Below are 23,459 nucleotides of genomic sequence, written 5' to 3'. Positions count from 1 at the left end.
ATGCCTGCCATAATGTGGTGCAGACGAATAGCAAAATCCTGCATGATCCATTGAAGTGCCTGAGCATCAATGATGTCAATGACGCCTGAATAGCTGTTTTCAGCTCAGCAAAGGTCTTGAGGTTGTTGTTGTACACATTGCCTTTAATATAGCCCCACAAAAAGAAGTTGCCAGTGTTCAGATCCAGGGAATATGGCGACCAATCAAGGGCCATGCCAGTGGCTTCTGAGTACCCCAGAGCCAGAATGCAGTCATCCTCAATGTGCTCCTCCACGACATCGAACACTCTCCTGCTTCGATGAGGTCATGCTCCATCTTGCACGAACCACATCTTGTCAAAATGGGAATGAAATCATCTACCGAAACCTTCACGTACCATTCGGTAGCCACCATGCCATCAAGAAATATCACACATATTATACCATAACTGGACACTGCGCACTACAAAGTCACCCACTGAGGGTGAAGAGACTTCTTGGTCATGAAATACAGATTCTCAGTCCCCCAAATGAACCAATTTTGCATACTGATGAACCCATCCAAGTGAGCTAAACCAAGCCATGTGCATACATCATGCCCTGCAGCCGACCATCCATTTTGAACATCCTAAGGCAGACCTTTCAGAAGTTATGCCAATTTTATTTCATACAATTCCTGTATGTTCCCATAATTACTTGGTGGCACCTGAAGATAAAGTTCTAGGCTTTGAAACGAATCATGGAATAAATTAAGGAATCACATGCAATTGAAGTGGATTTTTATTCTATAAACACGTTCCTCAGCTGCTGATGTTCACTTGAATAAATCTTCTGTCATAGGTTTCAACTGTTTATAGCAAACATTCATTACCAAAATCACAAAAGAAAGACCAGGAGACAAAGAGAGATATCAAGTAGACTACATTATGTTTAGAGAAAGATTTAGAAATAAATCCTGATCTACACAGGATATCCAGGTGTGAAACAGACTCAGACTATAATCTGGTAATGATAAACAACAGATTGAAGCTGAAGAGAATGAAAAAGGAGTATATGAATAAAAGCAATACTGAAAATTTAGGATACAACGCTATTAAGGGGAAATTCTCTGAAGCACTGAGAAACATCAAAAGTAAAAAATGTAGAGTAGTTTTGTGGAAGTGGAGAGAACAAGGAAAAAACAATTTAGATAGATACAGTGAAGACACAGTGAAAATCACAGTATGTGGACTCCAGAATTTTTCACTGGGGGCAATGGGACTGCAACAAGGTACTGGAAGATCTCAAAAGAGAGGGATGACTACATGAAGCAGGTGCCTGGAACACTACGGTACCGGGTTGCTTGGAATCAGAGACAATGGAAACAGGCAACCATCCAGCAATTGAAAAAAATCTATGATACATGTTACTTACCATGAGACTTCCAGACAAGTACTGCCATCACATTACCATAGAAGGCACATATGGATAAATGTGGTAACTGTGTCAGATGACAGGTCGGATAAGTTACACTTGTAAACTGCCGAGCAAAATAATGTCAATAAGAGTGGAAACTAGAACTGAAGATATACTGGAAAAAGAACAGTTTGGCTTCAGAAAGACAAAATGTATTAGATAAGCAGTTGTGGTGTTGTGCTTAGTAATGGAAGGCAGATGAGTAAAAATAAGGATAGCTTCCTAGCATTTGTGGACCTAGAGGAAGTATTCAAAAATATAAAATGGCATAAGTAGTTCACAATCTTTGGAAGACTGGGGGCTAAAGTAAAGAGATGGGAGAATTAACTGTAAATGTGCAAAAGCCAAGTGGGAGAAATAAACATGGAATGTCAAGACAGGGAAGTATTAGGGAGCGTGTAAGGCAAGGTTGCAGCTTCTCACAACTGTTCTGCAATTAGTACATCAAAGCAACAATGAAATAGTGACAGACAATTTCAGAAGAGGAATAAAGTCGAAAGAGAACAGATAATGTTATGGTTTGCACACCACCTTACCATAAGCAAGGAAGACTTAGGAGATCTATTGTAAGGAACAGACAGTACAGGAAGCACAGAATATGGCTTTAGGATAAACAAAGCAAATATGAAGTCAATGCAGAGTGGAAGAAGTGATAGAATTCTCCAGTCTAGGAAGTAAGAGTACAGAGACAGGTTGCAGTAAGAAAGATATCAGAAAGAAACTGACAAAGGTGAAGAAGGCTTTCTGCAATAGGAGAGCTCTACAGCACATATTCCATTGGAAACAAAGAAGTTCCTGTATGTGTGTGTCTGGAGCACAACGTGAAATACGTATCATCAGAAATCTGGGGAAGAAGAAATTGGAAGCATTTGAAAAATGGTTCTCTCAAGATGTGTTAAAAAATAAATGGCAAGATCAAAATGTAAAATGAAGTATTAAAAAGAATAAGTGAGAAACAAATTCTATGAAACAACATTACAAAAATGGACATGTTGGCACAACTGCTACAGAATGCAGAAACAGTTAACTTGGTGCTGGAATGAACAGTAAAGGGGAAAAATAGCAGGAGCAAACATAGACTAGACTGCTGAAAACAGTTTACAGAGGATGTTGATTGTAGCAGTCATATAAATATATAAAGATCCAGGTAAGATAGGGAAAGATAGAAGACACCAATGAACCATTAGAAAGAATTATGGAAAAAAGGGCATAAACCTAATTTAATTCTATTAGTCTTATTACTTTTCTTTCCACATTAGTAAAGTTTACAATATAGTGTTACAATTTGAAGTACGGCAGTCATATTCTGTTCTTTGTTTTCTTTTAATGCATTTAGTGAAAATAAACACATCAGGACCTGTCTATGTGATGGTGCACCAGTTATGTGAAAGGTAAAGGTACCCAATAGAAGTGCTGATATACCCTCCTTGTGAAATATCTGTAGGTGTTCCTTGTAACATATTTAGCTACAGAGAATGGCAGCACACATCCTTATTCTTCAGTTTCCAAACAGTTTATAAAGCTACTCAAAGAAATAGCCAACCTCCAATAATGAAAACATTTGTGAACTAAACTTTTATCGACAATACTACCAACAAAACAAAATTCGTACAAGAAAACCAACAAATTATGAGACAGCATCACTGATGAGTATTTATCTTCACAGACAATATATATAGAACTGCAGTGAAAATGACACACTAATAATTCCTTCCTCACAGCTGAGAGGAGACAGGTCGGGCAAGGCTCTCAGACCATAGAATGAGAGAGAGCCAATTGTAGTGAGGCTTCAGACAGAGCTTTGTGTAACCTCAACCTCATCAGAGTGTACATGTGGAAAAAGAGAGAGAAAAAAATAATAATTTCCGAATTTTACAGTTAAAAACACACTTTTTCCTGGATGAAAGTACATTTTTTCTGTGTTAAATGACAAAATACTTTCCCATGGAACTGTAAAATTCCCACAGAGCTGTAAAACTTATTTATCAATTCTTTGGATGGTAAAGGTTTTGTGCGAACTTCCTGACATTTTAGCAAAAACCTACATATTTTGGAGAGGTGTTCAGGACACGAAGAGTGCATATTTTAGGATTATTAAAGTATAAACAAGAATTCCACAAAATACAGCACTTCAAAAGCACTGAAATTGAGATTTCACTGCCTGGTACACTTTTGTCAGCCAATCGTAGCTCGTGTCACATGATCGCCAGCCAATGACAGCAGATATTCGGACCATAAGACACACAATGTCGTCAGCAAATAGCAACATCACTGTTAACTAGTGCAAATACACAAATAGGAAATGTTAATGATTTAAATTGATATATATGCAGTACAGTTACCTGAAAAGCTAAACTCCCAAAAATTTTTTGCAGTTTTTTTTATGAGGGTGTGGTTATGCATGATCCTAAAAGCACAGTTTAAATTACAGCTGATGAATTTTTCTGACAAGCAAAATTATAAATTTCACTGATGTGGACCAAACATTTCATGGGTTACCTGGCTGAATACATGTTCCGTCGATCACTTCTATTTTTCCACAGAAAAGCCAATTAAATGTGAAATTGCTCAAGACCTCATCTCATACTTCTTTTTGGAAGGATGATAACTTTATTTGCCATTGTCACTGATAATTTGTAATCTATGAAAGAACTAAAATAAATATGAAAAACTCACCTTGAAGATTTGTCTTTTTAACACGTGTTACCCTTTAAGAAACATCAAAGACAAATGTCTCAGATAAATTATAAATAATGGCATAAATCGCTTGTCTTCTGGGTCCAAAACTTTTCCAAGTGACTGGTCCTCATGGTGTTAAGTTTTGAATGTGAGTCAAACATTCTGTGATTTAAGAAATTCATTGCACATCCTCAAACATAACACAATTCATCTTGCTTAAAAGGAAATTTACTTTAAAAACTAAAGCTTCTCACACCACCATTTGTAATATTTTTCCACAAACTTTTAGAACTGCAAACAGTTGTGATGTGATGCTCATTGAAAGCAGTTTGTTGTTACAAAGTACTGCATGGGATTCGTGCTAAAGCTTTTGACACATTTCACTGTCAGCAGAGAAATGTGCATGCACTGTGTTTTGTTGTTGTAAATGGCACATTTTCTATGCAACTAAAGTTTTGTTTTGGTGTTATTCTCTCATTTATAGATTCATTGCTGCATTAAGTTCTTACCAGTTAAAATTACAAAAATTTAACTGAGAAATAAAACAATAAAAAATTTCCAGATTTCTAAAAATTCAAGGTTCTTCCTGGATGAAGAAATTCCTGGGTTTTTCCCAGATTTTCCAGTTGTCCCAAAGTGTATAAACCCTGCTCATTATAGATGGTGCCTTTTTACACTGCCTTTTCAATTAAACCTTCTCCCAACCTTTCCTCTCCTCTCCCAAGGAGAAACTATTAATGCCAAGAGCCAGGTAGTGAGTCACTCTTTTATATGTGTGTATCAGCAGTAATACACATTTCACCTACTGAATGTAAGTAATGGTCAGTAATTCATACTCATAATTTATTACATACTACACTCATGTTCATGTTCATGTTCATAAATTAAGGATGATGCTGATACATGCTGAAACAACGCTCTGGTGGGTGGTTTGTGGGTTTAAATCAGCTCGGGGTATGACCATGCGGTGCATTTGACCTTCGGTCATTGCATGGTGGCGCTGGCAGCAGTCACATATACAGAGGTGTGTTGGTGCATTTAAGAGTATGGTGCACCAAGTAAGTGTGCAGACGTTTTCAGGCATGCTAATGGTGACTGTGTCTTGAAAATGGCTCAAAGAACACATATTGATGATGTTATGAGGGGTAGAGTACTAGGGCGACTGTACTCTGGTCAAACACAGGAGGTTGTAGCACAGGCCCTCTGTGTGCCACATAGTGTGATCTCAAGATTATGGCAATGGTTCCAGAAGACAGGAAACGTGCCCAAGCACTACAGTACGGGATGTCCACAGTGTACAACACCACAAGAAGACTGATATCTCACCATCAGTGCTCACAGATAGCCACAGAGTACTGCAGGTAGCCTTGCTCAGGAACTTACTGCAGCCACTGGAACAGTTGTCTCCAGATGCACAGTCTATAGATGACTGAACAGACATGGTTTATTCATCTGGAGACCTGCAAGGTGCATTCACTGACCCCTGGTCACAGGCTGGTGTCAAGAACACAGTACATGGTCATTGGAACAGTGGTCCCAGGTTATGTTCACGGACGAGTCCAGGTATAGTCTGAACAGTGATTCTCACCGGGTTTTCATCTGGCGTGAAGCAGGAACCACATACCAACCCCTTAATGTCCTTGAAAGGGGCCTGTATGGAGGTCGTGGTTTGATGGTGTGGGGTGGGATTATGTTTGGTGCACGTAACCCCTGTATGTCTTTCACAGAGGAACTGTAACAGGTCAGGGGTTTTGGGACATCATTTTGCACCAGTATGTCCATCTTTTCAGGGGTGCAGTGGGTCCCACCTTCCTCCTGATTGGTGATAACGCACAGCCCCACCGAGCTGCCATCATGAAGGAGTACCTTGAAACAGAAGATATCGGACGAATGGAGTGGTCTGCCTGTTCTCCAGACCTAAACACCATTGTGCACGTCTGGGATGCTCTCAGTTGACGTATCGCTGCATGTCTTCAAACCCCTACAACACTTCAGGAGCTCTGACAGGCACGGGTACAAGAATGGGAGGCTATACCCCAGCAGCCGCTCGACCACCTGATCCAGAGTATGCCAACCCATTGTGTGGCCTGTGTAAGTGTGTGTGGTTATCATATCCAATATTGATGTTGGGGTACATGCGCAGGAAACAGTGGCGTTTTCTGGCACATGTGTTTCGGGACGGTTTTCTAAACTTATCACCAATACCGTGGACTTACCAATCTGTGTCATGTTTGTTCCCTATGTGACTATGCTATTAGTGCCAGTTTTGTGTAGTGCCACATTGTGTGGCACCACACTATGCAATTATCCTTAATTTATGAGCACGAGTGTAGAATAAGAAACGAATTATTCCTACTGTAGGAAAACGTAGTAAACTTATAACGCATGTGACAGCCTTTTGGTGTCCAACAAAATCCTTATCTTTCCGCCATCCCTCATGTTCAACAATTTGAGCAGTGGGACCTCCACCATTCATGGCGTGTGCTGATACTAAGTATTGACCATCTGGTGACCAGCTGAGCCTCAAGACATGTGTTGTACCTCCACACTAAAAATTTAAGAAAAAATACAAATAAATAAAACAACATTGAACTGACATGTTGTAAGCACTTTGTAACACTACAATTTACAGTATTATTAGACTAAATATAATGTATTAAAATATTTTTTCAGTGATGAGAAAGCAAGAAATAAGATACTAAATATGTACCTCACTGAGAACACCAGTTTATACAGTGGCAAGCAACACAACTTAGCACACAATGAAGTCCTAAGTTTAATACTAAGTTCACTGAAATTTCAGATAATCACTAGGTTCACACCTGTTATCACACTTCCAAGAAACAGAAGCAATAGCAGCTTTTTCAGCTAACCTTTTGTTGTATGTTAGAATTTTGGGTGAATACTAGAAATGGCTATAAGAAGTATGTTATTGTGAGCACAATTTTGTGCCAATACAACTGGTCACTAAATATGTCGTCTCCCCTCACTGACTCAAACACAATAACACAACTGTGTACTGGGACAGAGCAAGTGGGAGCTGCAAATACACAGACATGTGACAGCAACTGACTGGTGTATCAAATTTATGTTTTCCAGTATTTTCTGTGATATGCAGTTCTCCAGTTCATTAACAAGGGTCAATTCTATGTCAATCTTGTAAATATTTTCTGGGACAGTTTTATTTTGCCCATCCTGTGTAATGGCCAGTGCCAAACCAGTTTGTGGAAGCAGTTTTGTGAAGCAGTTAGGCAGTTCTCTATGACGTTCTTTTTTGTGTGTACACTTCTGTACGAAAGTTTTCCTACCTATCTTACTAAACCGTGAAATGTGGCATAATAGGAAGTGTTCACAAGTGGTTAATAAACAAAACATTTATTTAATGACTAAATTACTACAAAAGAAAAGCATGAAATGGTCTTAAAATTAACAAATATTCGAGAGAATCACTGATGTGGTGGCACCAAACAAAGGCACGGCACACTAGAACTAGTGAACATCGAACAAAGTCACTACCTCGTCCCTGAGTATTGCCAGTACAACAACAAATTTTTACAATGCAATGCACAGAATTAATTGTCTCTTGCGGAAGACGTGGTCTGGACAGGATTTCAACAATGAGTGTGCCAGCAGTGACAGGCACAGCTCGGCATTCTAATAGCACTCATGTGGGTACTAATATGCGCCAATCAGAATGTTCTGTGGTATGAGTCACTGATTTACTCACTGGGCTGTATAGATGTAGAGATGGTGTGGTGCGGATGAGTCATGAAACTCAAGCTGAAAGTTTCAGAGCAAAGCACGTTACCACATAGTGTGTTCGGCCCACTGCTGTCGCTGGGCTAAAGTTAATGTGATGCCATGAGGAGAAGGGCAAAACTAAGGGTGGGGCTAGATCAGCGAACACCTTGCTAGGAACTGAGCTACTGTCCTGTAGCCAGTGACTGTAGTAGGAAGGTATCCGGTCACACGACAGAATCGACAGCTTGTTACGGAAGTATATGCACAAAGAAAGAAACTTGCTGTGTTAGGAGACAGTCATAGTGAAGTAGGAATGCACAGATATGCTAAGACACATGTGCGGGGAAGGGCTGCCACACGAAGGCCCACCTGCCCCTCATGAGAGTGGAGCTCAGATGGTGAGCGAGTTGGTGATGGTGAAGGCTGCTACCAATGGCGGGGGATTGGTGGTGGGCGGGGGCGGGGGGGGGGGGGGGGGGGTGAGGTGTGAGGACTGTGTACTGTATCAGTGTTGAGGCAATGAGCAGAGCGGTCAACACTGCAGGTCTGCAGTTGTCAGCCATGCAATGGAGGTGGGTGCCAGGTGTTAGGATGCTGGGTGTGAGGTGGGTGGGGTGGCTGGCGGTCAAGTATGCTAGTCCACTCCATGACAGCAAACAGTGGTGCAGTACCATCAGTGGGCCCAAGTGGTGAGTAACCTGATGCAGTGCAGGGTGGAGAGTGCGGGGCCAGCCTGAGCCGTGTTCAGTGCTGTGCTTGCAGCAGTGGGCAGGCGCAAGGCGCAGTTGCCAGCTTGGGGCTGTAGAAGCAAGAGCACAGAGGTGTTGCCGGGTGGCTGTGAGGATAGGCTGGCAGGCTGTTAGCAGACTCTGGCCATTGACAGCACATGCGCCAGGCACTGTGAGCATGAATGGCTTGGTTGGTGCCTCCAGTATGAGGATGAGCAGCAGTTGAGGATGAGGTGCTGGAAAAGGATGAAATAACACTATTGTAGAAGTTGCATGCAGCATTGGTGGTGGCAGTGGGATGGGGGATGGGAGGGTGGGGGGCTGGATGGGGGAATGTTAACCTGCTGTCAAGGCGAAATTGCTGAGTTAGGCGTAGGCTATAAGACAGGCATAGGAGCAGGGACATCCTACATGTGAAGGGTGCTGATGTCTGTGTTGTCAACGACCAGTGGGTCAGGGATAGGGCCAGCACTGATGTAGCATGGTGGGTTTTCCACAGTGTCCTTAGCCGTAGTGTGGTAGGATAGCATCTCGAGGTCTTTGGTGGCGGGACACTTGTCATGGTGTCAGCACTGGCATTGGCAGCAGTGGCACCACTGTTATTGGAAGTGATCGCCTATGAGATTTACACAGAGATGGTAGTTGGTTGGTTGGTCGATTGATTCGGGGGAGGGTACGAAATGGCAAGGTCATCGATCCAATCGGATTAGGGAAGGAAGTCAGTTGTGCCCTTTCAAAGGAACCAGCACAACATTTGCATAGAGTGATTTAGGGAAGTCACAGAAAACCTATGTCAGGATTGCCGCATGTGTGTTTCAACCATCATCCTCCTGAATGAGAGTCCAGTGTGCTAACCACAACACCACCTCGCCTGGGCCAAGATGGTAGTCACACTGGGCTGCATGAGATCAGGCAGCATATAGGTGGGCTTCAGTCTATCAATCACACTGCTGGTAGGGGTGCCATGAAGTTGTAGGATAAATGTCTTTGAGTCACACTTCAGGACCTAGTCTGGGTGTGGCAGTGCGTGCGAAGTGGGAGCTGACAAGGGTCAATGCACAGAATAGCACGAGACAAGGTTTCTATGAATGAATCCTTTACATCTGCCATAGTGCTTGTGGATGGACAGGCAGGGGGTTGGCAGCAGATGAGCCATGCAATCCTACAAGCCAATGACAAACCCTGGGATGACGTCATCCATGAGCCAGTTGGCAGGCTTCAGGAAGTCGTTCAGCACAGCGAGAGGCTAGCTGTAAATGAGGTCAGTAGCTGATGTCTCAAGTTTAGCCCTGTGAACAACAAGGAGGCTGATAAATACCAGCACCATGACAGTATTCCACTTGCTGTTATGACAGCTGAGTGTATGCTTCAAACTGGTGAAACCGTTCCATCGAGCCATTGGCAGCTAGGTGGTAGCTCAATGTCAGGTGCATTTCAGTCCCACAGAAGTCTGTCAGGCACATGTAAATAGGCACTTGTAGTCCACTGTGACATAGCACGGGCAGCCAAAACGGGCAACCACGTGGAGACAAAGGTGGTGGTTACCGTGGTGGTCATGATGTCGAGATTGGCATTGCCTCAAGGAAGCTGGTGAATCTGTCCACCAGCGTGAGAGGCAACGGCAGCAGAAAAAAGTAGATGGTTGTCAAAGTCCACACGAACATGCACAAAGTCTAGAAAAATGGTAATGTGGACATCTACATGGGGCCAATATTTACGCACTGACAGGTGAGGCGTGTGCAGGTTCAACTCTTACAGTCTCCCTGAATACCTGACTACACAAAATACTGCATCATCAGAGCAACAGACATGTAGACAGTGGAGTGCATCACATTGTCTAACAGGTAGAATGTGGGCTTTCAGAAGGCAGCGGGCAAGAATGGGATTGGTGAGCCAGTGGATACATCACACTAGTTGCTGTTGTTTGAGCGGGAGTGGATGTACACTGAAAGTGGAGTCTGGATGCAGCATCTAGGCAAAGGTGGGTGAGTTTCAGGTCTTCCTCTTGGTCATTGCTAAGTGCCTCTTATTCCAAGGATGAACTGACAGTGCAGATGCGGCTGAGGCAGTTGGCGTTGACAATACCAGTCAATACCAGTGACATGGCATATGTCAGTAGTAAATATGGAGTTGAATGACAGCTGCTGGAATTGATGTGGGGACCACAGATCAGTGTTTTTTTGACAGGGAAGACGTTATAGATTTGTGTTCAATGAATACCATGAAGTGATGGGCCTCTCAAAAAGCTGGAAATATCTGATTGCCTTGTAGATGGCAAGGAGCTCCCTTTCGTATGTGCTCCAATGCTGTTGAACAGCAGAGAGCTTGCTGGAGAAGAGAGTGAATGGCTGCCAGATGTAGTCAGTGTGCTCCTGCAGGACAGTGCTGATGAGTGTCTGGCAGGTGTAGACCAAGATGGCAAAGCAGGGCAGTGGATTTGGGGTGGGCCAATGTGTCTGCCAGGTTGCTCTTTGTGGTGTAATTGTCTTCCATTTGCGGTGTCCACTGCACCAGCTTGTTTCCCATTGTTTGACCACATGAAGGGCAGCACTGAATGAAAATCTCTTGCATATCAGCAGTATTTCTCAGATGGCAGCAGGAGTAGTTTAAAATGCCAAGGAAGTGGCAGAGGTCCTTGAATGTCACCGAGCATAGGAAATCGAGGACAGCTTGTACCTTGTCAGGCAGGGTCACCAGCTGGCAGTGGAGATGATAATACATAGGAATACCACCTCAACTGGCACCACGAATGCACTTTGCTGTTTTGATGATCCTGGAGGCATTCAAAAATACTCCAGAGGTGCTTGTGATGTTCCTCGGGGAACACGGAAAAAACGAGCAAGTTGTCCAAGTAAGTAAAACAGCATTCAAGCATCAAAAGACACCGTCCACGAATGCTGTAATGTTAGGCAGCATTATGGAGGCCACAGGTCATACAGATGGTCTCTTAGAGACCAAATGTTGTGATGATGGTGGTCTTTTAAATGTCCTTGGTTGCAACTAGAAATAGGGGTGAAAGCCTAGACACAGTTGATTGTGCCAAAAATTGTAGCCCTAACTAGTACTTTGTTGTTGTTGATACCAATCAGAGATGGTAATCACTGCATAGTTGCCAGGAGCCATCCCCCTTCTAGGTAAGGTGGGGGGTGGACACTCACAGGCTCTTTGCACAATGCAATAGGCCAGCAATGAGTAGCTCATCAAACTTGGCCTTGGTGACCTGGGTGCGGTGGTAGGGGCTTTGACTGGCCGGAGATGGGTGAACCAGGAGAGGTGTTGGTGTAGTGGGCAGTTGAAGTGCAGATCTCCCTTGGTGCACTGAATGAGTTTGTGAGAGCAGGAAATTGTGTCAGGGGTCAGCTTATGGGCCAGAATATTCCACATGCTTCACACTAGAGAAAACAGCAGAATGAGTGACGCATTTCGTTGACCTCCCAGTATCGCTTCCAATGAGATAGTCGCTGGCTACGTCAGGGAGCAGATGATAGTGCCTGATGAAGTCCACTCAGATAATGTGTCTGTAACAGCAATGTCAGTGAAGATCACGGGAAGGTTCTGTTACAGGCCATGGTCTACGATATGACGATATATGCTGCGGCAATGGTATAGATTTACTGCCATCAGGAGAATAGCTGTGGCAGCACCATTGCCCCATATGAGCTTCTGCAGGAAGCAACTTGGACCTGGTATCTATCAGGAATGGCATGGCAGAGCAACCATTGCAAACAAACAAGTGCTGGGAGACCGAGCAGCAGCTGGGCACACCTTATCCCAGCAGCTGTATGGGTCTGAGTGCCAAGAGTAGGGTTCCCTGTAGTTTGCAGCATCTGGGCTGAAGTGTTCGTGGTATCAGCAGAGGCTGGCCATATTGCTAGAGGTGTCAGCAGAACGGTTAGAGCTGAAGCAGTTGTTGTAGCCGTCACTGCATCTGTGGCTGGGGCTGCTTTGATGGCAGCGGTCAGGGTTGAGGTGAGTCACAGCTGCCTGCAGCATTGCCACATTGGCACTGAGTCAGGTGAGGATGTCGTATACCTCCAGTTGCTAGGCAATGTGTTGCAGGTCGGCTGGTGGTGTCGTTAGCAGCACCTCAGGGATCCTTTTGATGAGGGTGGCAGCGTTGGTGACAGAGCAGTAGGCATACGATGTCACAGCTGTCTGTGAAACTATATATGATTCCAGAGATCTTTCTAAGTCTCAAGCATCTATAATGTATAGTGCAGACTCAAGTGATGAATGAAAATGTTTACCTAGGCCGGAATTCAAATCCAGGTCTGATGCTCACTAGGCAGGCACAGTGCACAACAGCACAGACTACCTGGCATGCCTCCCTAGCAATCCACATTCCCATTCATATCTCAGCCATGAATGGCAGTGGCAGTACATGCAGAGGTCTGTGTGGGTATCGGCATGGAGTCTAGTGCTGGGAGCTTTGCCACCAGTGGTCGCATCTCCATGAATTGCACACACTGATTCGTGTTGCAGCATTCAGCTTCGGGAGCATGCAGTCAGCTCGGTGATCATGTCACATGGCTGGAGTGGCAGTAGCATGTGGCAAGGTGCAGTTGTGCCAGTGATGGAAGCTTGGTGGCTAAATTCAAACTCTAATAGTACTCATTTGGGCATCAACACAGATGGAATTTCCCATGGCGTACATCACAAATTTACACACCGGGCTGTGTAGAAAGTATAAAGACAGCATGGCATGGGGGAGTCTTGAAATTTGTTGATGAGATTCTTGGTGCAAAGTGCATCACCATGTGGATTATTCATAGTGGCATTGTCATGGGGGCTGTAATCAATATTGGCTCCACAAGAAAAAGAACAAGACTGAGGGCGATGCCAGGTCAATGGAAGCCTTCCTAGAAACCAAGCTACTGCACCACACCAATGCCTGTGACCATAACAGGCAGCTATCTGCTTGCACAACAGAACCAACAGCTTGGGGTGGAAGTAAGTGCACAAGGAAGAACCTCACTGCCTTAGCAGATGGTCACAGTGAGCTAGGAACATAGGGAAAATCTAAGATAGATGTGCGGTGAAAGGCCACCATGCTTCTAATGATAGAAACAAATAATCAGAAAACAAACTCAAGGAATTATTAGAAAATATTTAGCAGACAGGATTACTACAAAATATTTAGCAGACAATTACAATGGTGTGACTCTCCAATATTTATGTAAAAAGATAAAAATAATAAGATGGCCCAAAGCGACTGGAAGAATACAGAAATTTTAGCAGGGACATTAAACAAGTTACTAAAATGTAAACTACTGCAAATAAACACAGATACTCCTATTAAAACACCAGTAGAAAATATAAACCCATACACAATCCATGAAGTCTACAAAGCTTTGAAAGAGCTCAAAAACTATAAAGCAAGTGGAGAACACCAAATATTAGTGAAACTTTGGAAATATGCAGTAGAATCAGTGAAGATATCGCTACACCAATACACAGAGAAAATCTGCAACAACAAAGAACTATCTGAACATTGGACTGCAGCTATAGTCCAATCACTACACAAAAAAGGAGACAAACAAAATCCACACAACTGCAGAGGAATGATAAAAACATATGAAGTCAATAGAAGAATTTTATATAATCTTTGTAAAGATCAACTTCAACTGGAACTAGGATAAAGCCAGGAGGATTTATGTCTTGGAGAAGCTAGCCAGAACAAATAATCAATTTGAAATTGGTAATGGATTATTATAAAGGGAGGAAAAAAAAACAGGAAGTTGTAACCTTGGTAAACTTCAAAAAAGCTTATGATTATATTCACAGTTCTTCAATGATGAAGATACAAAGGAATTTGAGATGCCATCCCAAATTAATAAATATGATAAAATTAACTCAAAAAAACACCAACTCTAAAGTAAAGTTCAGAGGAGAAACATCTGAGCCATTTATGATTAAAATAGGGTTAAGACAGGGAGACAGTTAATCACCATAATGGTACAAGGAAAATGCTCAAAACATATGAATTGGAACCAAGAAAGACCAAATAAACTTAAACAGCTTGGGATTCACAGATGAGTTGGTGTTCCTAGTTAATAACAGTCAACAAGACAGAAATCCAATAACAAGCCTACAAAAAAACGACAATCAATAGGATTCCAGACACCATTCGAAAAGACTGAGCAGATCCACTAGTAATCAACCACATAACAGTAAGTAACAGGAAAGTAAAAATAGAGAAATAATTTAAATACCTAGGAGAAATTATAACACACAAAGATGAGAAACCTGCATGGGAAGAAAGAACTAATAAAATGATAACATTTTTTGGGTTATTGTCATAGGAGAAACAGTGACCTTTATAATATTATAATTTATTTCAGAACACACACTTGTGCTCACATTTAAGTTGTCTATTTTTATTTTCAGATGGCCACTTCAATCTTCTAAGAGATCGTCTTCAAATCTTAATTTTCTTGATGACCATAAGAACCGTTAACAAGGTGCAGGTCCACATGCGCTAGCAAGGAGAACACTGCTCAAAAAGCTTAAATTTAACATGATCTACATACAACAAAGAGAGTCAATCAATCAAGGCTTAAAACATTACAGGATGGCGATTCAACAGAAATGAAACTCCTTTCAAAGTCACTTAGAAAAGTAGAATTGACATAATCCCAAAAGCAGGGAAAAGATACCTGGAACGTGTATTAATAAGAAATATCAAAAAGATGGACAATGGCAGATTGCTCCAAATAAAGTGATGTACAATGAATGGGAGCCCATTACAGACACTATATGGGAAAAAAAAGAATCTCTCTTTTTTGGTCACAGGTGTGAGGACCCCTGAAAAACATAAAAATATGATTCAAATTAAAAACAGACAAACAATATAAAATACAAGGAGTATTTACAGATGAGGAATGATAAAAAAGGTTGTAGCACATTAAACGGTACTGGGCAATTTGGAAAGAAAACTTATTGATGATGATGATCAGAAAATTTCTGACTGAAGTGGTCCAATGAGGCCACAAAAGCAGAACAAGGATATGACACATCAATCTGTGTTTAGTTCTATAGTTTCTATTAAGTCCCAAACCTCTCACTGAGCAATGACAATGTTGCAGCTTCAACAGCTAAATATTTAATAAATTCTACATACTACTCCTGTCATGACCTGACATCTTAAAACGATTTCCTTTAGTTAATAGCAATTTTGAAGCAGTAGGTTTAGATGTGGACAGGAAGGTATGTCAGAAGTATTTTGCAAGTTTTCTCCAGTGCAAGAATAACAGCAAATTATTATTATTATTATTATTATTATTATTATTATTATTATTATTATTATTACTAACTTGATTGGCCACACTGAACCATATTCCATGTTCACTTTCTCTTTGAAGATTGGACTACTTGCTTTTTGTGCACAGTCCAGTATTTTTCATTTGTTCCAAACACAATTTTCTTAACTCGTCTGAAATATCTACCAGTCTTCTGTATATCATTTCTGCTGAAAATTTATTATTCATAAGGAGAGTGTTGATTTAGTTTTTGTTCTCTGCATCAGTAATTCTAAGTCCGACTGCTTCAAGATCTTGTTGAATTTCTTTCGCCCACTGTCCTCCGGTCTTCTTTCCGAGACTTCTCATCACTAGTTGTTTTAAAATCCTGTTATCAGGGAGTCATAAGACATGAAAGAAATATGAGATTCTTTTCTTTTTCTTTGTGCTGGTGATTGGGACAGACTTTCACAAGTATAAGTTGCTTCCGGGAGAGTTACAGTTTTGTAATGTTGGATTGTAGTGTCTACTAACGGCCATTTCTTATTATATGTTGACCAGGTTAGAAATTGTGCTTTTTTCATTTTGTTGGTTCTATTTATCCATGTTGCTTTCTAACCCAAGTAGTGCAAAATAATTTCTCCAAGATATTTGAACTGTAGAACTATGTTAATTGATTCATCATTTATGAAGATTTTATCTATGCATAGAGGTTTCATGGGCATGGTTTCAGATTCCTATATTTGAAGCAATTTTCTGGAAACTTGTGATCTGAGCATGAACTTCTTCTATGTCAAGGGCTTAGAGAGATAAATTGTCAGCAAACCCAGGGCAGTTTGCTCTTATTGCTGATTTTCCTCCAATTTTTATTTTACATGGAATTTCTTTTTGCCAGTTTGTCATGATGTAATAGAGGGCCACATTGGAAATCAAAGGGGACAATCCATCACCTTGTCTGAGTCCTGTTTTTATTGTGAAAGCTTTTGACATTTCTCCTCTAAATTTGACCTTTGAATTTGTGTTAGTTAAAGTTAGCTGAATGAGTTTTCCCAGTGTGGGATGGCGGCCATATGATCTAGGGATTTTTAGAAGTGTGGTTCCTATGAACGTTTTTTTTCCAAATCTATGAATGGGATGAATAACTGTTTGCTCCTACACTTGTGACACTCCATTATTAGTTGCAGGATATGAATTTGGTCTGTGCACCTTCTGTATGGTCGAAATCATCCTTGGTATTCTCCAAGTTGTTGTTCCAGAATGTTTTTCATCCTATTGTAAATTATGCGGGTGAAAATTTTGTATGTGCAGTCCAGAAGGTTTATTCCTCTTTAATTATCTTTAAAAATTAAAAAAAAAATAAAAAAAAGCTGGATGGATTTGAATTTTAAAATTTTCCCGGCTGCAAGCCCGAAATTTGTTTGAACAATTGATGTATTATTCCTGAGGTCCGGTGCTCTGGAATTTTCTGTGATCCACATTTCAATTAGATGTTGGTGGAATTTATGACCGCACATTTTCCAGCATTCTTCCAGATTTCTGCAAATACATAGTCTTCACCACATGCCTTGTAATATTTTTGTTCCTGAATTGCACCTCTATCTCTTTGATAGTTGGAGGGTCTATTAGCTCTGGGGTGGTTCAAATAGGTGCTTCAGTGTCTACTTGAAATGTTTCCAGTGGGCCATCACAATTTAAAAGTTTATTGAAAGTCTCTGCAAGGATCTCTGCATTTTCTTGATTACTATGCCCCAAATTTCCTGACTTATCTCTCAGCAGCAATGTTGGGAACTCATACTTTTTAAGATATCTCCCATAGGTTTTGTAATAATCTCTTGACTGTTTCTTCTGGAAGTTTTCTTCTATCTTCTCTATGGTATTTGAAGATGTTTGTGTTTTGTCTGTCTGATGATTTTATGATTTGACTTTCTTTACTTCATAAGTTCTAGATGTGATTCTTCAGACTTTTGGACTTGATGCTTTCTCCAAGCTTGGTGTCTTCTTTCTAATGCCTTCATTCCACCACTCATGTTTCTTCCTAGGATTTATTGGATCCAACTCTTCTGCTATGGATTTTAATTTTGTTGTTAATTCTACTAGCGTATTATAGTTGATAGATCCTTCACCTGATTTCCTAGCGTATTTCCTCATTTTTTGTTAAGATGGTTGGGTTGAATTTTCTTCTAGTTTTTTTTCTGAGATCTTTTCTTTACCATTGGTGTTAATTTTATTTTGATCTTCAGGACATAGTGGTCTGACCCTGAGTCTTCACCTCTTAAAACTTTGACACTGTAGATTTCACGAAGGTGAAATTTACCCATAAATATATGATCCAGTTGCCATTCCCTCTTTATTATTAATAATAAGAACCAAAATTTTTAAGTTCCATATGTATACATATGTTAAAACAAGAGTCTGGAAGCCTCTCACTGAAGATTTTGTAATGCATAATTAGATGACACACTTCTCTCAAGCTCAACTGGAACCTGATTCAACATTTGGGTTTTATCTGAATGCCAAATAGGTATTTTCGACAAAGGCGACACATAGAGTTTATGTAAGGAAATTAAAACTAGGCATTCGGATTCTGGGGGTCTACAGCAGTGTGCAAAGGATGAGTCAGAGCATCCTGAAACATACCTTAAGCAAGCAACAAACAATTTGATAAACAAACAGAGAGCTATACTCGAAAACTGAAAAACTAACTGATGTAATGAGGAAGAGGAGGCTGCAGTTTTTTGGACATATATTCAGAATCAATAAGAACAGACTGACCAAGTGGATATTCACATTACTCAATAGCTACAAATCCAAGCCCGCATAGTTCATAAGAGATTGAAAAGGACATGGAAAATGCTGGAATTGCAACGGACACAATAGAAAACAGAACATATTTCAGAAAGGCAGTTAGAAAGGCAGAATTTCAGGAGAGAAAGAAAACAACTAGACAATAGTGAACCCAAGAAGAAAGGGAACAACACTCTAAAAGGATGAAGGAAATTTGGAAACTAAGGAAATCTAATACAACAAAGAGTAGCCAAAGTTGATTCATCATACCCTCCAAATGGGTTATTCGAAAGAAGAAGAAGAGTTTATGTATGTTCTCTGCAATAAAACTCAACACTTTAGTTATCAATAGTGGTACAATTTTTTATTACTCAGGGCTTGAAGTGTAGTAGTTATCTTGTAGTGACATTTTATGTATATTATACCAGCACATTGCAATTTTTTTTTTAAAGTAATGTTCAAGTACTTACTTCCATATCTCATCATTGACATTGTGGCTGTCAAACAAGACTGTGTATCGGATTTGTAGTGCAGAATGAGTTGGTTTTGATTATATATATTCTTTTCTCAACAAAGGATGTTGATGCTGAGTAATTTTTGGTTTAAATTTTTGTTTTCTATAAATTTGACAGCTTTCCTTGACAAAGTCGATGATGTTGTATCACTACATATTTATCCTATTCATCTATGGAATTATATAGTGCTTATAGATTCTCTGTGCAGGTTTGTATGAATTGTCTTTCCCTATCATATCTATCCTGTGCAAGCTTCTTCATCTCCCAGTACCTACTGCAACCTACATCCTTTTGAATCTGTTTAGTGTATTCATCTCTTGGTCTCCCTCTACGATTTTTACCCTGCATGCTGCCCTCCAATACTAAATTGGTGATCCCTTGATGCCTCAGAATATGCCCTACCAACCAATCCCTTCTTCTAGTCAAGTTGTGCCACAAATTTCTCTTCTCCCCAATTCTATTCAAAACCTCCTCCTTAGTTATGTGATCTACCCATCTTATCTTCAGCATTCTTCTGTAGAACCACATTTCGAAAGCTTCTATTCTCTTCTTATCTAAACTATTTATTGTCCACATTTCAATTCCATACACGGCTACACTACATACAAAAACTTTCAGAAACGACTTCCTGACACTTAAAACTATACTCAATGTTAACAAATCTCTCTTCTTCAGAAACACTTTCCTCGCAATTACGAGTCTACATTTAATATCCTCTCTGCTTCGACCATCATCAATTATTTTGCTCCCCAAATAGCAAAATTACTACTTTAAATGTCTCATTTCCTAATCTAATTCCCTCAGCATCACCCTATTTAATTTAACTACATTCCATTATCTTTGTTTTGCTTTAGTTGATGTTCATCTTATATCCTCCTTTCAAGACACTGTCCATTCTGTTCAGCTGCTCTTCCAGGTCCTTTGCTCTCTCCGACATAATTACAATGTCTTTGGTGAACCTCAAAGTTTTTATTTCTTCTCCACGGATTTTAATACCTACTCCAAATTTTTCTTTTGTTTCCTTTACTGCTTGGTCAATATACAGATTGAATAACATCGGGGATAGGCTACAACCCTGTCTCACTCCCTTCCAAACCACTGCCTCCCTTTCATGCCCCTCTATTCTTATAGCCACCATCTTGTTTCTGTACACATTGTAAATAGCCTTTCGCTCCCTGTATTTTACCCCTGAAAGACAGTATTCCAGTCAACATTGTCATAAGCTTTCTCTAAGTCTACACATGTTTGCCTTTCTTTAATCTATTTTCTAATATATGTTTTAAGGTCAGTATTGCCTCATGTGTTCCAACATTTCTATGGAATTCCCCGAGGTCAGCTTCTACCAGTTTTTCCATTCGTCTGTAAAGAATTCGTGATAGTATTTTGCAGCTGTGGCTTATTAAACTGATAGTTCAGTAATTTTCACATCTGTCAACACCTGCTTTCTTTTGGACTGGAATTATTATATTCTTCTTGAAGTCTGAGGATATTTCGCCTGTCTCGTACATCTTGCTCACTAGATGGTAGAGTTTTGATAGGCCTGACTCTCCAAGGCTGTCAGTAGTTCTAATGGAATGTTGTCTACTCCCGGGGCCTTGTTGCAACTTATGTCTTTCAGTGGTCTGCCAAACTCTTCACACAGTAACATATCTCCTATTTCTTCTTCATCTACATCCTCTTCCACTTCCATAAATTTGCCCTCAAGAACATCGCCCTTGTATAGACCCTCTATATACTCCTTCCACCTTTCTGCTTTCCCTTCTTTGCTTCGAACTGGGTTTCCATCTGAGCTCTTGATATTCATGCAAGTGGTTTTCATTTCTCCAGAAATCTCTTTAATTTTCCTGTAGGCAGTATCTATCTTACCCCTCATGAGATAAGCCTCTACATCCTTACATTTGTTCTCTAGCCATCCCTGCTTAGCCACTTTGCACTTCCTGTCTATCTCATTTTTGAGACATTTGTATTTCTTTTTGCCTGCTTCATTTACAGCATTTTTATATTTTCTCCTTTCATCAATTAAATGCAATCTCTCTTCTGTTACCCTAGCAATTCTATTAGCCCTCATCTTTCTACCTACTTGATCCTCTGCTGCCTTCACTACTTCTTCCCTCAGAGCTACCCATTCTTCTTCTACTGTATTTCTTTCCCCCATTCCTGTCAATTGTTCCCTTATGCTCTCCCTGAAACTCTATACAACCTCTTGTTTAGTCAGTTTATCCAGGTCCCATCTCCTTAAATTCCCACCTTTTTGCAATTTCTTCAGTTTTAATCTACAGTTCATAACCAATAGACTGTGGTCAGAGTCCACATCTGCCCTAGGAAATGTCTTACAAGTTAAAACCTGGTTCCTGAATCTCTGTCTTACCATTATATACTCTATCTGAGACCTCCCAGTATCTCCAGGCTTCTTCTATGTAGACAACGTTCTTTCATGATTCTTGAACCAAGTGTTAGCTATGATTTAGTTATGCTCTGTACAAAATTCTACCAGGATGCTTCCTCTCTCATTCCTTACTTCCATTCCATATTCACCTACTATGCTTCCTTCTCTTCCTTTTCCTACTATCGAGCTCCAGTCACCCATGACTATTAAATTTTCATCTCCCTTCACTATCTGAATAATTTCTTTTATCTCATGATACATTTCACCACTTTCTTTGTCATCTGTGGAGCTAGTTGGCATATAAACTTGTACTACTGTGGTAGGCTTCGTATCTATCTTGACCACAATAATGCGTTCACTATGCTGTTTGTAGTAGCTTACCCACATTCCTATTATGCTATACATTATTAAACCTACTCCTTCATTACCCCTACTTGATTCTGTATTTATAACCCTGTATTCACCTGACCAGAAGTCTTTTTCCTTCTGCCACCAAACTTCACTAATTCCCACTATATCTAACTTTAACCTTTCTATTTCCCTTTTTAAATTTTCTAACCTACCTGCCCAATTAAGGGATGTGACATTCCACGCTCTGATCCACAGATGGCCAGTTTTCTTTCTTCTTTAGGTATTATATGTAGAATTTTCATTGCAGGATAAAATTTGTTATATTATGGTTTTCTGTTTTCAATTGGGCAAAAAAAAGTGGAGGGATTTGTTTCTATATTGCTTGACTGCTCTCAATTTCATCCTGTCTGGCTTATAAAGAATTTTTTGCAATCATTACAACTGATTTTATATTAATGCTGACATAAAACTAACACAAAAAACGCCAACAAGATGGAAAACCACATACATACATACATAGGAAATATATCAGACAAATTAAATTCATTACTAAATTCTTAACATAAAATGTCAAGTTACCTCGAATTTATTATTTTAACAGAAACTTAAAATCCCAAGTACACTCAGGCAAGTTAACAAGAGGGCTTTGAAAATATAAGACTCTGCTTATATCTCTTTCAGCACAATAGTTTCTTCAGCCACTAGAGAGCACCCGGTACTACATTTGTAGCCTGGCTGTCCTGTTTTGGTTGATGTGGTTGCTATAAGATATCATCTTTACTGTGTGCAGCTTTGGATATTTGACAACAAACTTTGCGCTTTCTCCTATATTGTTGTTTAAGCAATGCTTTCAAAAAATATTTGCTATAGCAAACCAGAATTTGACACTGAGTTTAGCAGCTCAGAAAGTGAAGAAGAATATGATGTTACTTCATTAGAGACTGAAAGTGATGACAGTTCGTCACCAGGGTGATGAGTGCTCACCAGTGGAACAACATGAAACACATCCATTGTGCTCCATACAACTCCTCCAAAGTTTATGTTCACAGGAAACATTCTGAAATACATGGTTAGATTTCACAGCTATACAAAAACTAAAAAATGAATTCAAGTTTCACTATATTTTAGTCAAAGTTCAGTGCCCAAATATACATGGGATTTTATTATTGGTTATTTTCAAAACTTTGTAACTCATTATTTTGAGCTTTCTAAGTTGTATTCATATGTCTGTAAGTGCTGCCATTCATTACAGGATGTTTTCATTAATAAAAAAAATAATCATTTTTTGGAACATAATTTTTTAAAAAAATTGGTAAGTTATGGGGTTAAAAAATACTACAGTGAGATAACATAAAAACACAAATCAAGGCCAGCAAAACAAAAACACCAACACACAAGAATCCAGGACTATTTTAAATCAATTTTAATGATAGTAAAAATTCTATGTAAACCAAACAGAATGAAATTTTCTGATCAGATATCGAGAACACACCTGAAAGAATGACACAAATCTCTCAAAATTTTTCTGCCATATGAAAACAGAAACCCAAAACATAAAGCAGTCTGAGCACACAATGAAAATCCTACATATAATACCAAAAGGC

At 40.1% G+C, this 23,459-nt stretch overlaps 1 pseudogene; it reads right to left on the bottom strand.

The window, feature by feature from the left end:
* Positions 1-23,459, bottom strand: part of LOC126438173 (protein HIRA-like) — a 450,749-nt pseudogene that overhangs the window by 375,875 nt on the left and 51,415 nt on the right.

Source organism: Schistocerca serialis, unplaced genomic scaffold (assembly GCF_023864345.2).
Source record: "Schistocerca serialis cubense isolate TAMUIC-IGC-003099 unplaced genomic scaffold, iqSchSeri2.2 HiC_scaffold_1261, whole genome shotgun sequence".
Lineage (NCBI taxonomy): Eukaryota > Metazoa > Arthropoda > Insecta > Orthoptera > Acrididae > Schistocerca > Schistocerca serialis.
Note: the sequence above shows the minus strand (reverse complement) of the source record. Positions and strands in the feature narration are given on the sequence as shown.